General features: G+C 31.8%; 1 protein-coding gene and 1 long non-coding RNA gene across 3 annotated transcripts in view; both read right to left on the bottom strand.

Moving 5' to 3' along the window:
- The window catches only part of LOC139486618 (serine/threonine-protein phosphatase 6 regulatory ankyrin repeat subunit B-like), a 28,443-nt gene extending 25,384 nt beyond the window's left edge, over positions 1-3,059 (bottom strand). Inside the window, exon 1 of one of the 2 annotated variants that reach the window (XM_071271546.1) lies at positions 2,990-3,059. The gene's annotated coding sequence lies outside the window, so the exon portion shown is untranslated. The remainder of the gene's footprint in view (positions 1-2,989) is intronic. The other variant, XM_071271545.1, reaches the window with a different exon arrangement.
- A 10,383-nt stretch (positions 3,060-13,442) lies between these two features.
- LOC139486617 (uncharacterized) lies at positions 13,443-17,060 on the bottom strand. Its single transcript, XR_011655624.1, has 2 exons — positions 16,901-17,060; positions 13,443-16,843 (listed from the first exon to the last, which is right to left on the bottom strand). It is a non-coding gene; the product is annotated as an uncharacterized lncRNA (long non-coding RNA).
- Between the last annotated feature and the right edge of the window lie 4 nt (positions 17,061-17,064).

Genomic DNA, 17,064 nt, shown 5'->3' with positions numbered 1-17,064 from the left:
CTTATTACAAACTAGGTCAATTTTTTTTTATGTGTTTGATAAACTTGTTGTCAAGTCGTGGTTTGAAAGCAGTACTGCATGCACATGTAAGAGACAAACAGAATATTCCAAAGGCATATCAAAGCGCATCAATCGAAAAAGAACTGACAAACCATGTCAAACAAACAAATGGCGACCAGAAGACAAGAACAATCTTCCGACTACAATAATTTATACAATTTCTTTTTTACCATTTATATTAGATAAGTGGACATGTAAGACATAATTGTTTTTTATCACGAGCAACGGCGTAACGACTGTTATGGTGCTGATATTGCTCGATGCTCAACATTTGTATAGTACATTGTGTACATATATTCCAAAATGTGCCTGTACCAAGTCAGGAATATGACAGTTCTTGTCCATTTGTTTTTGATGCGTTTTGTTATTTGATTTTGCCATGTGATTATGGACTTTCCGAATTGATTCTCCTCTAAGTTCAGTATTTTTGTGATTTTAATTTTGTCTAACATAAACAGAACAAATCGCAAAGAAAAAAAAATTATGAAGTTTATGAATGTGCAAAAAGTTGTGACTAGTCGCAGTTATGCTTTCTGAACACACATGTATTAACTGTATAATTGAAAATTCCTGAACAAGGATGTTAAATAAATTTTCTTCTATCGCGTTATTAAACATTTTAAGATATTAACCACATAAATCTTCTAAGAATATGAACTTTGTTACATGTCTATTAAACTGAACTATTTTATATACTTTGTTATGGTGGCTCATCGGTATATATATTTCCTAAAATAGAGTTTTCTGATACTTGCAAAAATGAAGATATTACTGTGCTTTTTTTCCAAAAATATAATAAAAGGTATGAGTCATTGTGCTATTATTAAGCTACGATTTGTGAAAAAGCATCAAATTTACAAAGATTGTTTAATTAAAAAACACATTTTTGTTAATATAAAGAAACTAACGCGAAAGAATTTTGAAAAGAAATAGCTGTTAATCATATAACATGCAGAATACAAGAATTTCTCACAATTCGCCTTGTGTATGTGTTATTTATATCTCATAGCTCATGCCCCTTTAACACATTTGTAAAGTATCTTTTAATTGATCAGCAAGGTATTTTATTATTTGATATTGTTTTACATGTATATTCAATTATTAACTAGAATTCTTAAATCCATTTCAATGAAGATTTATTTATAGACTTGAAATCGTTTCCTTTTAATAATAAAGTGTGTTGTTTAAAATTACCAAGCCGTTTTTAAAATATAAACAGTGCATCAATATGGGATAATAACACCTGACATTTAAATTGGATTTTACGGAGAACAATGGCTTTTAAATGATCTTCAAATAAAGACAATAGTATTATACCGCTGTTCAAAATTCATAAATCGATTGAGAAAAACAAACAAATTCGGGTTAAAACAAAAACTGAGGGAAAATCATAAAATATAAGAGAAGAACTACAATATGCCTCTCTCTAAATATCTTAATAATAAACGAAAACGAATTTCAGCCAGGTGCTCCGCAGAACGCTGCTTTATACGACCGCAGAGGTCGAAACCTGAACAGTTAGGGTAAGTATGGACACAACATTAAGGCTTGATACAGCTCTGAGTTTGGATTCTAATAAAAAATTTTACATAATATGGTTTTTTGACACAAAACAAATGTCAAGATCTTATAAATCTATTGCGTATTATGGTGCAATTAAAGTTTTCTTCATTTGGAAAAAAATAAAAGTGACAACTACTACACCCCCACACCCCTTTTTGGCAATAAGTTTAAAAGCTGACATATATATAATTTACAAGTAATGTAACGGAGGTAAATCCAATCATACCCAACATTGCATGTTAAATGTTTTTGAATTACCTCCCCTTTCACTGCTTTTAAATTGTCTTAAATGGCCATTGACCAGATAAAACCTAGTTTTTCCCGTTTTTTTCCCCCCTAATTCCAAAACATTTTGAGCTATGACCCCCCAAAGTCAATACTAACCCTCCCTTCATGGTATGGAAACTTGTGGTTTAATATCAGAGAGATTCATACACGTAAACATAAGTTACTGTTTAAAAACTACAAACATGCTTAATTTGGGCCCCTTTTTAGCCCCTAATTACTTAACTATTTGGACCATAAACCCCAAATCTATCCCAACCTTCCTGTAGTGGTATTGAACCTTCTTGTAAAAAAATCATAGAGATCCATTCACTAAAACTCAAGTTATTGTTCGGACACTAAATGCGTTTTCGGACGACGCGGACGACGACGATGCAGACGACATGATAGCATTATAACGACGCAAATTTTGTTTGCGGTCGTATAAAAACTCGGATCATACGACTAGAATACAACCGAACTTATACCTCCCTAAAAAACAACAAAAACGAAAAAAAAACTAAGGTCTTTGAAACACGACCTTCAAAATTACGTAAGATTTATTTTATATGCTCCGCAAATAATAATTTTATGATAATTTTTATTTCGAACAGGAATTGATGAACAAGGACAATTTTCTATTTATGTGGATGTTCTGTGGTTTGTTTTTTGGCATGTTTTGTATAAATGGTAATTTTCGCAATAATATGAACACATTTGTTTCCATATCCTAATACAAATATACCTTATTCAATCAACAATTCTATTCAATCGATCGATCGATATTGAAAATACGGTAACCAGGGTGATTGAAATCGCACGTAAAACAAAGGATGTAAAAATAATGAAAACAATAAAAAAAAAAATAACTATTCAAAATGAATAAACACACGGGTTTAATGTTGGAAACCTAACATACATTCAACAATTGACTTTAACTTAATGGTTGCGTGTTTTGGATGAAATGGTATACACTACATATATCTATTTATATTACTCTATTAATTCAAAACATTGATTAATCATAATTGAGAGCACTTCATTAAACAGTCCAAAGTAAAATGTCTTTCATATATTTGATATAATTAAGCAAAATGTTTACCTTCAGAGTTGAACCTAATTGTTACATTGTTCCAAATTTTGTTTAAACCGACATGTTCATAAATTGTTTTTAATGAATTTAATTATACAATTCATGCTTTAAAGGTAGAAAACCTTAAGCAACTTGAATGGTTTATACATGTTTTTAAACGTGTATTGTTTTATATCATAAAATCATCAATCTGACATCTACCCTCATGTAAATGTATCCGTCGTAGTTTTATAATAACAACTGTATTATATGTTTTGTTGTTTTAACTTACCAGCCGCGTTTAAAATTAAATAATACATTAATCAATACGATTGATATTCATTGTACTATGTAAAATCGATACGACACGATAATATATATCTAATATTAAAATCGGTAAGCTGATTACGCAGTAGCATTTGAACAATGTCCCACGTAGATTAACTTGTGATTTTTTTGTTTTTGAATTATTATTTCTGATATTAAATTGTTTGTAATGGTATTGCTATATCATCTGGTCAATGTTTACGTTTATAGAGACTCCGCCTATCTTATCTTGAGTGACATTATAATAGTTACACGTGCTTAAAGTTCATTGACTTTATCTATATATAACACACTGCGGTTTTATAACATGCAGTTCTATATCATGTAGTCTTATAATAAACATAAAATTGAGAAAGGAAATGGTGAATATGTCAAAGCGACAACCACCCGACCATAGAGCAAACAACAGCCGAATTATTTATATGGATTAATTCAATTGGCCTCTCACGATGGTAACATAACATGGTGTCAGATGTGAAAACGACTTTACAAAAGTTAGAATAGCAAATGCTATCGTTATTGTTTGGTGGGGAAAAGATAAAAGAAAAAATGGATGGTCATTTTAAGCAACCACCAGAAATGGATTTTTCCCATGAAGACAACCTATCCGAGAAATGGAAAAGGTGGAAACAAACAATGAGCTTATACCTAGAAGTAGCTATGAGTGAAAAAACGGAAAAGGAACAGTGCAGAGCTGTTTTATATGTTATCGGATTAGACGGCCGAGAAATTTATAATACTTTCAATTTCGGTGAACATGAGGCTGACAAACTTCCAGTACTGTTGAAAAAATTCGAGGACTATTGCATCCCGAAGAAGAATGTAACGGTAATTAGACATCGTTTTAATACACGCGTTCAAAATTCGAGCGAAAGTATTGATCAGTATTTAACAGACCTGAAGTTAATTGCAAAAAACTGCGAATTTGAACACTTAAAAGATGGACTCATTCGTGATAGAATAGTTTGTGGTACGAACTCTTCCAGAGTAAAAGAACGTTTACTTCGAGAGGATGGGTTGACACTGGACAAAGCTGTTGGTATTTGTCGTGCCGACGAAGAATCTCGAAAACAGATGAAAACGTTGAATGAGGAAGAACAAGTACACGCTTTGAGGAGGAAAACTCAACACCAAAGAAATAACCGCAATGAAGGCTACGCAAAGATAGGTCCGAGCAGACGAGATCACGAGAAGCGAGGGTCGAATTGTTCAGTTCAGTTGTGGAAAGTGCGGAACAACTCACGAGAAAAGAAACTGTCCTGCATACGGTAAAAAGTGCCATAAATGCAAAAAACCGAATCACCATCAGAAGTTCTGTAAATCAAAGTTTTCGAAAAGTGTTCACGGATTAGATGAATATTCTTCATGCGAATCGGACGGTGAAAATTACTTCGTAGGAGCAGTAAATAGAAAAACGGAAATCAAAGAAAATGCTTGCTTTACATCATTCAAATTGCAAGGTAAGACAGTACAATTTAAAATCGATACTGGTGCTCAAGTCAACATCTTACCGCTTTCAATTTACAAGAAATTGTCAAACGTCAAATTAAGCAAAACTTCCACTTCTCTTACTAGCTATTCAGGAGATAAACTCAAAGTTATAGGAAAATGTTCGTTGTATTTAAAAGACAAAAACTGTGAATTCTTTGTGACGGACACAAATCAATCTCCGCTATTAGGATTCAAGGCGTCAAATGAGTTAGGTCTTATTCATGTTATTATGACGGTACAAGCAGACGTTGACGATCCTGTCAAATCGTTTCCGAAAGTCTTTACAGGCTTAGGATGTCTAGAAAAACCGTACCATATCAAAATAGACTCAAGCGTCAATCCTGTAATAAACCCGCCGAGAAAGATACCCGCCGCGCTTCGAGAAAAGCTCAAAGGTACATTAAAAGAAATGGAAGACAAAGAAGTAATTCGAAAGGTCGACGAACCGACAGACTGGGTGAATTCGTTGGTTGTTGTAGAAAAGCCGAAAACAGGAAAGTTGAGGATTTGTTTAGATCCAAGAAATTTGAATAAAGCGATAAAAAGAGAACATTTTGCGCTACCAACAATAGAGGACATAACCACACGACTGACAGGTGCTAAATATCTAAGTAAACTAGACTGTAATAGTGGATATTGGCAGTTACGCATGGATAAAGAGAGCCAGCTCCTTACTACGTTTAACTCTCCATTCGGGAGGTGTTGCTTCTTACGAATGCCTTTTGGAATTAAATCGGCACAAGAAGTATTTCAAAAACGAGTGTCACAATTGTTTGAAAACTTAAAAGGAGTTGAAACTGATATCGACGATATTCTAGTGTGGGGAACAACGCGAAAGGAACACGATGATAGACTTCGCTCAGTTCTTAACAGATGTCAAGAGGTTGGACTTACGTTAAATGCCGAAAAATGCAAGTTTCGAGTAAAAGAGGTGACGTACATATGACATACCCTAAGCGCAGATGGAGTAAGACCCGATCAGGAAAAAATACGGGCTATCAAAGAAATGCCGGCTCCAACAGACAAAAAAGGAATACAACGACTACTAGGGACAATTAATTATTTAGCAAAGTTTGTTCCGAATATGTCAGCAGTTACAGAGCCTATCAGAAAGCTGTTAAAAGAAGAAAATGAATTCATTTGGACACATGAACAGCAACAAGCATTTGAGAAACTAAAAGACATTATAACTAGGAATCCAGTATTAAGTTTCTACGATGTGTCAAAACCAGTTACTGTAAGTTGTGATGCATCCCAATGCGGTCTAGGGGCAATGTTGATACAGGACAATAAACCTGTTGCATATGCATCAAGATCATTGACAGATGCCGAAAGCAGATATGCCAACATAGAAAGAGAATTACTTGGTGTGCTATTTGGATTGGAAAGATTTAATGATTACACGTATGGTAAACACATAAATGTTGAATCTGACCACAAACCGTTAGAGATGATCGTGAGAAAATCTCTAGGGTGTGCTCCGCCACGACTACAGAGGATGTTACTGAGGTTACAAAAATATGACTTCTCACTGAAGTACATACCAGGGAAGGATTTAATAGTTCCAGACATGTTATCGCGAGCGCCGATAAAGATCAACACAAATAATGAAGTGGAAAATGATATAGAGTGTTTCGTGAACATGGTCATAAGAAATACATCAATGTCTGATAGAAATCTTGAACAAATAACGGAAGAAACTTCAAAGGATGGTACCTTACAAACACTGACCAGGCTAATAATAGACGGCTGGCCAGATGAGAAAAATGAGGTTCCCAAGGAGGTTTTTGAATATTGGAATTTCCGGGATGAATTATCAAACGTAAATGGAATTATCCTAAAAGGAGAAAAGATAGTTATACCAGCGAGTATGAGAAAGAATATTCTCAACAAACTACACGAAGGACATTTGGGAATAGAAAAAACCCGAAAATTAGCAAGAGACTCTATCTTTTGGCCAGGAATTAATGCACAGATTACTGATTTTATTTCGAAATGCAGTGTGTGCTTAGAAAGCAGAAGATCAAACTCAAAAGAGCCGATGTCAGAAAGTGAATGTCCGGATCTACCGTGGATGACAGTTGGTACCGATATTTTTTATTGGAACAATAACAATTACTTAATCATTGTCGATTACTACTCAAGATATTTTGAAATTGCGAAATTAGAGAACATACGTGCGTCATGCGTTATAACACACATGAAATCCGTTTTTTCGAGACACGGCATACCGACAAAAGTCCAAAGTGATTCAGGATCTCAATACGTATCAGCTGAATTTCGACAATTTGCAGAATCATGGGGATTCACACACACAGTGTCTAGTCCACACTATCAACAGTCCAATGGATTAGCCGAGAGATTCGTTCAAAGCGTCAAGAAAATGTTAAGCAAATCTAAACAGGACGGAAAAGATCCGTATATTGCCATGTTAAAATACAGAAATACGCCGTTGGAAAATCTTGACTCACCAGCTCAACTTTTAATGAATAGAAGACTGAGGACAACTATTCCGACAATAAAGAACCGTTTGAAACCAAAATGCGGTAATTTGAAGAACACGCAAACCAAAATGAAACAACAAAAAATGAACCAAAAACAATATTACGATAAAAGTTCAAAACCATTACCTGAATTACAACCGAATGACACTATTCGATTCCAGCACAAGCCGAAAGGAAAATGGGACCAAGGAACTGTTGTGAAAAATAATAACACTCCGAACTCATATGTGATTGAAACACCAGAAGGACAAATTTTCAAAAGAAACAGAAAACATTTAATGAAAACAAAAGAAGACAAAATCGAACAAACATCTTTAGAAAAAGCAAATGAAAACAATCACAACGACAATATAACCGATGAACAATCTACAGAACCATCGTCTGTTAGAAGAAGTGAAAGATCTGTCAAAAAACCTACTCGACTAATAGAGGAGTGTTAAATTCTTAAGGAAATCTGAGTAGTGTCGTAAGGGACAGAATAATGCCCTTGCTCAGATTTATCGAGTAGGAAAAGGCAGGAGAGTCTACCCTGACCTTACGTTTGTATGAAATTATTTTAAATAGATAATCACAATTTCTTCAAATTTGTTCATCAAAATTATTTAATTCAGTATACGTTTACTACTTATTCTAGAAAACATTTTCTCTATTTTCTTTATTGATCAACATGTGATTTTCTAAAGTAATTTCGTATGATCGTTAAATTGCATGCTGTTTGTAAATATTTATCGTAGTTAATTAGATTCAACATACAACACAAACTGGCTAGACTTTCAATGTGACTTAATGAACTGTGTTAAATTAATTGCTTGTCTCAAGAGGGGGGTTGTAATGATATTGCTATATCATCTGGTCAATGTTTACGTTTATAGAGACTCCGCCTATCTTATCTTGAGTGACATTATAATAGTTACACGTGCTTAAAGTTCATTGACTTTATCTATATATAACACACTGGGGTTTTATAACATGCAGTTCTATATCATGTAGTCTTATAATAAACATGTATTAATTATATGGATTAATTCAATTGGCCTCTCACGATGGTAACATAACATTGTTATCTACCTATTACTAGTTTAATTAGATGGGCTTGATTTTCTCTTGTTAAGATTTAGATTTTTATACACTGTAATATTTTATAAGTTGAGGGACTGGTCATTTGTAAATTCAAGAGGGGGCATGACATTTTTCAAATTTTCAATGTTATAGATGAGTGAAAGTATCGTAAAATTTGTACAAAATTTGAAACGTTTAGTATTTGAAACGTGCATCATACCACATCTTCTTTTTTATATATAATTATGGTACAAATAGTTATCAAAGGTACCAGGATTTAATTTAATACACCAGACGCGTTTCGTCTACTTAAGACTAATCAGTCACGCTAAGATCAAAATAATTATAAAGCCAAACAAGTACAATTTGATTGAGGACCCAAAATTCCAAAAAGTTGTGCCAAAACGGCTAAAGTCAGCTATGCCTTGGATAAGAAAATTCTTAGTTTTCCACATCATTTCAATGTTTATTCAATAACAAATAACATTTTTGGAAATTTGGGTCCTCATTGCTCTTCAACTTTGTACTTGTTTGGCTTTATTATAACTATTTTGATATGAGTGTCACTGATAAGTTTTATGTCGACGAAACGCGTCTGGTGTATTAAATTATAATCCTGGTACCTTTGATAACTATTTATTCATGCAAGTCATAACCATCTTTTGTATATACGTTAAATATTTAGAATTACAATTATAGGGATGAATAGTTTGAGTTTTCATTTTTAAATCATGGCATATTTTCATACAACTAGAGGCTCTCAAGAGCATTTGTCGCTCACCTTGGTCTATGTTCATATTAATATTCATAAATGTGACCTACCGAATTATAATTTTTATCGGATTTGTTATCTCATAAGCAATGTGACGGGTGCCACATGTGGAGCAGGATCTGCTTATCCTTCCGGAGCACCTGAGATCACCCCTTGCTTTTGGTGGGGTTCGTGTTATTCATTCTTTAGTTTTCTATGTTGTGTCATGTGTACTATTGTTTGTCTGTTTGTCCTTTTCATTTTTAGCCATGGCGTTTTCAGTTTATTTTCGATTTATGAGTTTGGCTGTCCCTCTGGTATCTTTCGTCCCTCTTTTAAACAATGGACACAGATAAATCCATGACAAAATCATGTTTTGGTGATGGTGATGAATTGTAGATCTTACTTTACTGAACATTCTTGTTGCTACAAATATCTCTATCTATAATGAACTTAGCCCAGTAATTACAGTGGAAAATATTTTGTAAAAATTTACACAAATTTACAAACATTTATGAAATTGACAATTTTGGTCATGTTGACTTAATGGTAGATCCTACTTTGTTGAACATTATTGCTATTTAGTGTATCTCTATCTATAATAATATTCAAAATAATAACCAAAATCGGCAAAATAACCCCAAAAATAACTAATTCGTGGGCAGCAACCCAACAACGGGTTGTCCGATTTGTCTGAAACTTTCAGGGCAGATAAATATTGACCTTGTTAACAATTTTACCCCATGCCAGATTTTCTCTAAATGCTTTGGTTTCAGAGATATAAGCCAAAATCTACATGTCGGCCATATTAAGTCAGGTCCAGCACTTTGTCCTGATTTCAATTCTTTTATACAGTTCTTTACTTCTGATATTGAAAATGGACTTTCAGTTCAAACTTTTATGTTCTAAAGTACTCTCAAGCATATTTAAGTCATCTTTAATTTTTTCCCTAAAAGAGTTATCATATTTTTCAGCTTTACCAAGATTTTGAAAATGTTCTTCATAGTTATTCAATTTGATATTTGTACAATCATCCTTTTTAAGTGTCTTCATTTTTTTATCTTTTAAGAATTTCCCAATATTTTTTGGGGTCCTTTTCTTGCAATTTTTTTAATGTTTCTTTCAAGTTCTTTTTAAATATAATTTTCTTTCTCTTTACTTTTTCTTTATTTTTTAAGATTTTTAGCATGAGTAAAAAATTTACATTTTAGCTCTAAATTAAATGGTTCTCGTCGGAGTTTAGCTCCTTTTGCTCTAATAGTTTTTTTAAGGTCACGCATTTCATAGTCTACCCATGGTTTTTTGTTTAGTTTTTTTAGTTAAATTTTTTTTATATCTTACAATTTTACAGGATTTTTTGCTAGGCTCTCAAAAATATTTTTTTCTATTAGAAGTTGCCTTGTCAATTCCTAAAAAAAAATTGTTCAAACTGTGAGTATTCAAAATCTCTAATTTGTTGTATATTTAAATTCCCCTTATACTTCTATCCATATTTAACTTCTATTTGAGTAAAGTTTTTATGACTTTTATTTGCTGTGCGACATATATTACATTTCAGTATAACAGATATAGGGACATGATCGGACAAATATGTTGGTTCACCAATATAAAAATATTCAATAGAGGACATCAAATCCATGTCAGACAAGGTATAATCAACACTGCTTGAACCGTTATGCTTATAACATGTTACATTACCAAAAAGATCACCTACAAATCTACCATTCAGTATCCTCAGCCTGGAGGCAATACATAGATTAATATGTTGTTTTCCATGAAAATTTGATACTTTGTCTAAAGAATTTCTATATATATATGTGAATCACCCAGATAGTCATCCAACAATAAATTTAAAAGATCATCATTAATATTATTTTCATCAGAAATAAAATCTAAATGATTACTGACTCTAGCGTTAAGATCTCCAATGATAAGAATATTATCTTTGAATGACAGCTTCGATATTTCATTTTCAAGTAATATAAAGTCATCATTAAAGTATGTGGATGACAATGGTGAAATATTATAGCACACACATATTTTTTTCTTTTTTAAACCAAAGAAATATTTATCAAGCTTTTACCATAGCCTGTTGTAAGATTTTTTTACATTTAAAACTTCTAATAAGCCTTTATGTAAGGTAGATTTATAATATACAATTATACCTCTACTGTATCTTTTGGATCTAAATTTCTTTTTTTCTAGATTTCTGAGCATAATTAAAATTCATAATGTTTGTACTAGAATCAGAACCCTTCCAAGTTTCCATTCAAATGTTTATGTCGTATTTTAGACTCGATAAAAAATAGTCATCTTCTAATTTACCTCCCAGGCCCTGAATATTCCAACTACCAATTGACAAATGGGTTTTCATTTTTAAATCAATGTGTGGTGTAAAGCAAGATGTCAATGAAATTTACTGGGCAAAGGGAAGTAACTCAAATTTTCCCCAGATGCAGAACTTTCACTTTAAATATTTACTCTTTTTTCCTTTTCATTTCTTTGAAGCTGTATTAAGATACATTTAAACTATGGAATTATATGATGGACAAACAAATTTAACTAGACAAAGGGATATTTCTCTTTAACATTCAATGAATATCTAAGGAAACTTATTTTTTTTTTCCTTTTAGTAAATATAAACTTGAAAACATTGTAATATATGGTATGGTACATGCAAACTTTCATATTTTCTTTTTTTATTAGAACAAATTTTAAAATAAGAAACAAAACAAAAACAGTTTCACAGAACTTTCTACTCATATTTAGAAGTCTTTCATTGTAATTTTAACCAATCCTTATTACAAAATGCTATTTATAAAAATAGTAATGAAAATATCTTAATGATAACAATTAACAGTACACCATGGTAAACATGGTAAGTAACCAAAACATTTTAATAGTGCAAGCCTTCAAGAGCTAAACGTAGTAATTTAGGTTCATGTCTGAATTACGACGACTTGTTTGGTGGAAGTCATTGAAATTGTTGTTTCTGAATTTGTCTTGACACTGAGAGGAATGGTCATGATGGTTGTCCCACGGATTTCTATTAAATGTGCAAGACGTTCATGTTGATGATTTCTCCAATTACTTTGTCTACTTTCGGTATATTGTGGATTTACGACTCCGAAAAGAGGGCTTACAATGCTTTTCAAATTTCTCACATAAATTCCAATTCCTGCATATACATCTAAGTGAATGCCTAACTGAGGTGAATTTGCGTTAGGTTTCTATGACATGTAAATTTCAAGTTAAATTCTGTGCATAGCTTTGCCAATAAATATTGCAATCTAACCCTTTACCTTCATAATCTTCAGTGTGCTTGTAATACTTTTAGTATCTAGGCAAGAGTTCATTAATTATAATATTTAAGCCAGGCACCTATCTTTGTGTGGTCAATACCAGTTTTTTCATATTGTTTACAACTTCTTCTGCAGACTTCTCGTCTAAGTCATTTGATTCTACTTGATATGCGATATTATCAGCTTTCATTTTTCCAGTTTCAAGGAATTCAGTTGCTCCTTTTATAGTCTAGTCTCGAAGTGTTGTAATCTTTGCGGACTGGTATCTTAAGATTTGTTTTGCATTCATATCTTTAACAATAGAAGATCCTACCAGCCAAAATTTTACTTCGTTGTTGTTTTCCATAGAATTTGACCTCTTTTCCTCCCGTTTATAGACTTATTCTTGGATTTAACAGGGCTTGTTTTTTGCTTAACATTATTTCTTCTAGTATATACATTATGATTACTCTTATTATCATTCTTTTTAATAATGATATTGGAAAATTTTGGAGGGGATTGAAATGTTCTTGTCTTTGGAATGGTGGTCTCATATTTACTTTCCGTCATCAAGATGAGGACTTGAATCAATCATCAGTGTTGACATGAATTGTCATTGATATGGTCATTTATACTACAACTAAAACACCAGTGTTAATATGAATTATCATTGATATGGTTATTATTACAAAGGAGGAAATACTAAGGATTTCCTACCCCAGATTTCCTTAGCTGTTAATGACAAAACCTTTCAAAATTTTGGAGTCCTCATTCCTCAATGCTCTTCAACTTTATACTTTATTGCTCTTTAACTTTATACTTTATTTTATTTTGACCGTTCTGCTTTTGTTATTTAAGCATCACTCAAAAGCTTTTGTATAAAAAGAAAAGAGTGTCTGGTGAGCAATATTTAATCCTGTTATATATGATGATCATTAAAAGATAAGGTATAATTGCCAATGAAACATATCCCCACAAGAAAATGAATAACACGAAAGTTTTATTAACAAAAATGAGTTACTCTTTTGACATTGCAATCCACAGCTTAACAAAATGAAATAATAAAGAAATGTCAGCACAAAATTATATTTTATTTACAATGACAAATATCACAAAAAGAAAAACTGCATTGATTGTTGCATCAAAAAAAGCAAAACCAAAACTGTAACTGAAGTTATAATGGAGTATTATTATTATTATTTTTATCATTATTATAACACAATGTATTACTTTTTTTATTCTAAATGCCACAAAAGTTAATGCCAAAAAAAATACCAGAAAAAGCACAAGTCATTCAGTGGCATACGGTTGACCAACTTGTAATGGGAATGATTTAATTTTGAGACTTCAGCAATCACAATGATAAAGCAAATACAAGAATGTAAAACTTGGAACATCTATAGTATCATTACAGGAGAATAAATTTAAGAAAAGTAATACAGAATGTAAGTCAGCAACAAGTCTGTCACAGATATGTAAGCCAAAAAATAAGTTAGTTTATAGTATTAAAAGCTAAATGTTTAAATTAAGTAGCATAATCTATTCTAGTAACATATTTTTACAGCCAAGTAGTCAGCACTTCGGTGTTGACATGAATATCAATAATGTGATCATTTTCATAAATTTCCTGATACAAAACTTTGAATTTTTCGAAAAACTAAGGATTTTCTTGTCCCAGGAATAGAATACCTTAGCCGTATTTGACACAACTTTTTGGAATTTTGGATCCTCTATGCTGTTCAACTTTGTATTGTTTGGCTTTTTTTGATATGAGCATCACTGATGAGTCTTATGTAGACGAAACGCGCGTCTGGCGTACTAAATTATAATCCTTGTACTTAACTATTTACAGTTTCTTATGTTGAATTTAACTGGTGAGACCTAATGGTTCACAACATGTTTCTCTTATAAATTGGCAATTTGCTGTTAAAGAAGACCTGTATTTTCATTCTGTGACAATATAAAATACTAAAATTGTTCATGTATACCGACTACAATTTACCAGAATGTACATTTGTAACGTTATGTTTCAATTTGCTTATTCATTAACTATGATGAGAATAAAAAAAACTCACATCATTGCATGTGAAAACAAAAACTGAACTTTATCTAAAACTAATAATTGCCGAACTTTCAACTGAAATTATTCAAAATTTAAAACGGGTCAGAGTACTACTTTTTTTGCATATAAACCCTGTGTTATATAAGTTGTGACTGTTGACCTTGTTGATTTATAGACAAGAAAACCCTTATAAATATGAGGTTGACTGTAAACAAGAATTGTCCAAGTGATTTCTGAATATTATAGACAGATGAAAATCACAATGACAAGACAGATGTCGACGATGGAGGCACACTTAATGCTAAAAGTGGCTAAGGAGTCTTAATTAAAATTGATAGAATTTTTTGATAACCTGTCATAATAAAGTTTTTATCATGCTTTTTTTCAAAAATATATCAAAAGTATGGGTCAACAGACTTTTTTCACGCTACAGATTGTGCAAAATTGTCAGATTTTGTATAGATTATGCGTAGAAAATAAAATTTTGTGCGATAAAAAGAAAACGTACTATTAAAACTTTAAGAAAAAATGTGAGAAGATTGCTCTTATAATATACTTTCAAATAAAAAAGAGAAAAAATGTGGTCACCGAACTTGTTTTCATGCTACATATCAAAATAGGTAAATTTATAACGCTTTCCATTATAAAAATTACTTTATCTGAGTTATCTCCCCTTTTTTGGCAAAATTAAAAAGAAACAAGGTGTTTTTGAGAAATTACAGCTAAAGTTATGATAAAAGCACACAATTTTCTATATTTATATCAACAGTCTTTTACAGGAATTACAAACAACTCTCAAAATTTGCACATTTCATCAAATATCTAGACCAAAGTTGTCTGCTTCTTCAAAATCCAAGATGGCGGAAGACATCTGAGCCACCTTAAGACAACATACTATTAACAGAACTACTAGTAAACAAAAAAACAAATACCAATCAATCAATAACAACAGGGCAAGATATGCAGATCCATCATTTTTGTCCATGAAAACATTGAAATGCAAATAAAACTAATTAAAACACAATCTAAACTATTTAACTTGATCATACTTGATCATGTTTTTAACTAGTATGCTAAAAATGCTTTCAGCTGCTTAACATAACTGACACCTACCTCTAGTCACTAGTCTAGTTAACATCCTTATAGAATAGTAGAAAGGATTCTGTACAAATTAATATGATATTCCAAACTATAGCATAGAAGAATAAACAGACACTGGTATTACTATTTCTGTATTTAAGTACACTTCATCAGATTCACTTCTTAGTTTTTATCTGTAACATTTACAGATACCTAAATTGAGTGATAATAAAACTAATTACTAATCATTATTTTTTGTATGGTTATTGATAAAATTGAGATGGAAAGGGATAATGTGTCAAAGAGACAAAAATCCGACCAATGAGCAGACAACCGCTGAAAGGCCACATACGGGTCTTCAATACAGGGAGAAACTCCCTCACATAGAGGCGTGCTTCAACTGGCCCATTAACAAAAATATCTATCAGTTCAGTGATAATGGACGTCATAACTCCAAAACATACTCAAGAAACTAAAATTTAAAATCATAAAAGATTAACAAAGACTAGATGCTCCTGACTTGGGACAGGCGCAACAATGCAGCGGGGGTTAAACATGTTTTTTTAGATCTAAACCCCCCCTTTATATAAACACATATGTTAAACATAATACTTCTGGATAACATAACGAATGTGGAGTCTACATGGTCTATGCAGCTTATCTTTGTAAAATTTCTTACATACATTTTTTTTTTGTAAATTATACAAAACAAATTATCTTTTAAGTAAACTAAATGACCTGTTTAGTTCAATATTCGTTTATTCTACTCAAGGCATAATTTATAAACATAAATAAAGTTTATATATAATTCATAAAAAGAGATATATAACTGGTAAACCAACAGGACAATCAAAAATAAAAATCAAAAATTATAATTCAAAGAAAAAGAAACATACACCATGAGCACCATGGTATACCTTGATGTTTGTAATGTGAAGCACCATCAACCTAGTTATAGTAGTTTATCTTGATGTTTGTAAGGTGAAGCACCATCAATCTAGTTATAGTAGTTCATCTTTCATTCATAGAAAATGTCTGCTATAGTAATTTCTAAGCTCATAAAAACAATGCAAAATGAATATTGATAAAAAAAAATATATGTTCTGGAATTCCATGTCAGTAGATAAGTTATATTGGGTGTTAATCTCAACAAAAACAATTCAAGCAAATTAAAAAACAAATTGAAACCTTTAGGCTGGCCTAAAAAGTCATAATACTTTATAAGAATTAAGTAAGACATCACAACAAATGATTGTACTTACTCCAATTGACTAGGTGAATAATTACATATGGACATAAAAAACCAAGCTGTAAATCAGATCAAATAACCTTCACAATAATTACATATGGACATAAAAAACCAAGCTGTAAATCAGTTCATATAACCTTCACAATAATTACATATGGACATAAAAAAACAAGCTGTAAATCAGATCATATTACCTTCACACATCAAATCACAACAGTAAACCTGGTTTAACAACCTATTAATTTACAATGGCTACAGGTTAAAGATTATACAGTATGCTCTTCAATAACACAATGGCTAC

This window comes from Mytilus edulis, chromosome 8 (assembly GCF_963676685.1).
Source record: "Mytilus edulis chromosome 8, xbMytEdul2.2, whole genome shotgun sequence".
In the NCBI taxonomy this organism is placed as follows: Eukaryota; Metazoa; Mollusca; class Bivalvia; order Mytilida; family Mytilidae; genus Mytilus; species Mytilus edulis.
This window is presented reverse-complemented; position numbering and strand designations above follow the sequence as displayed.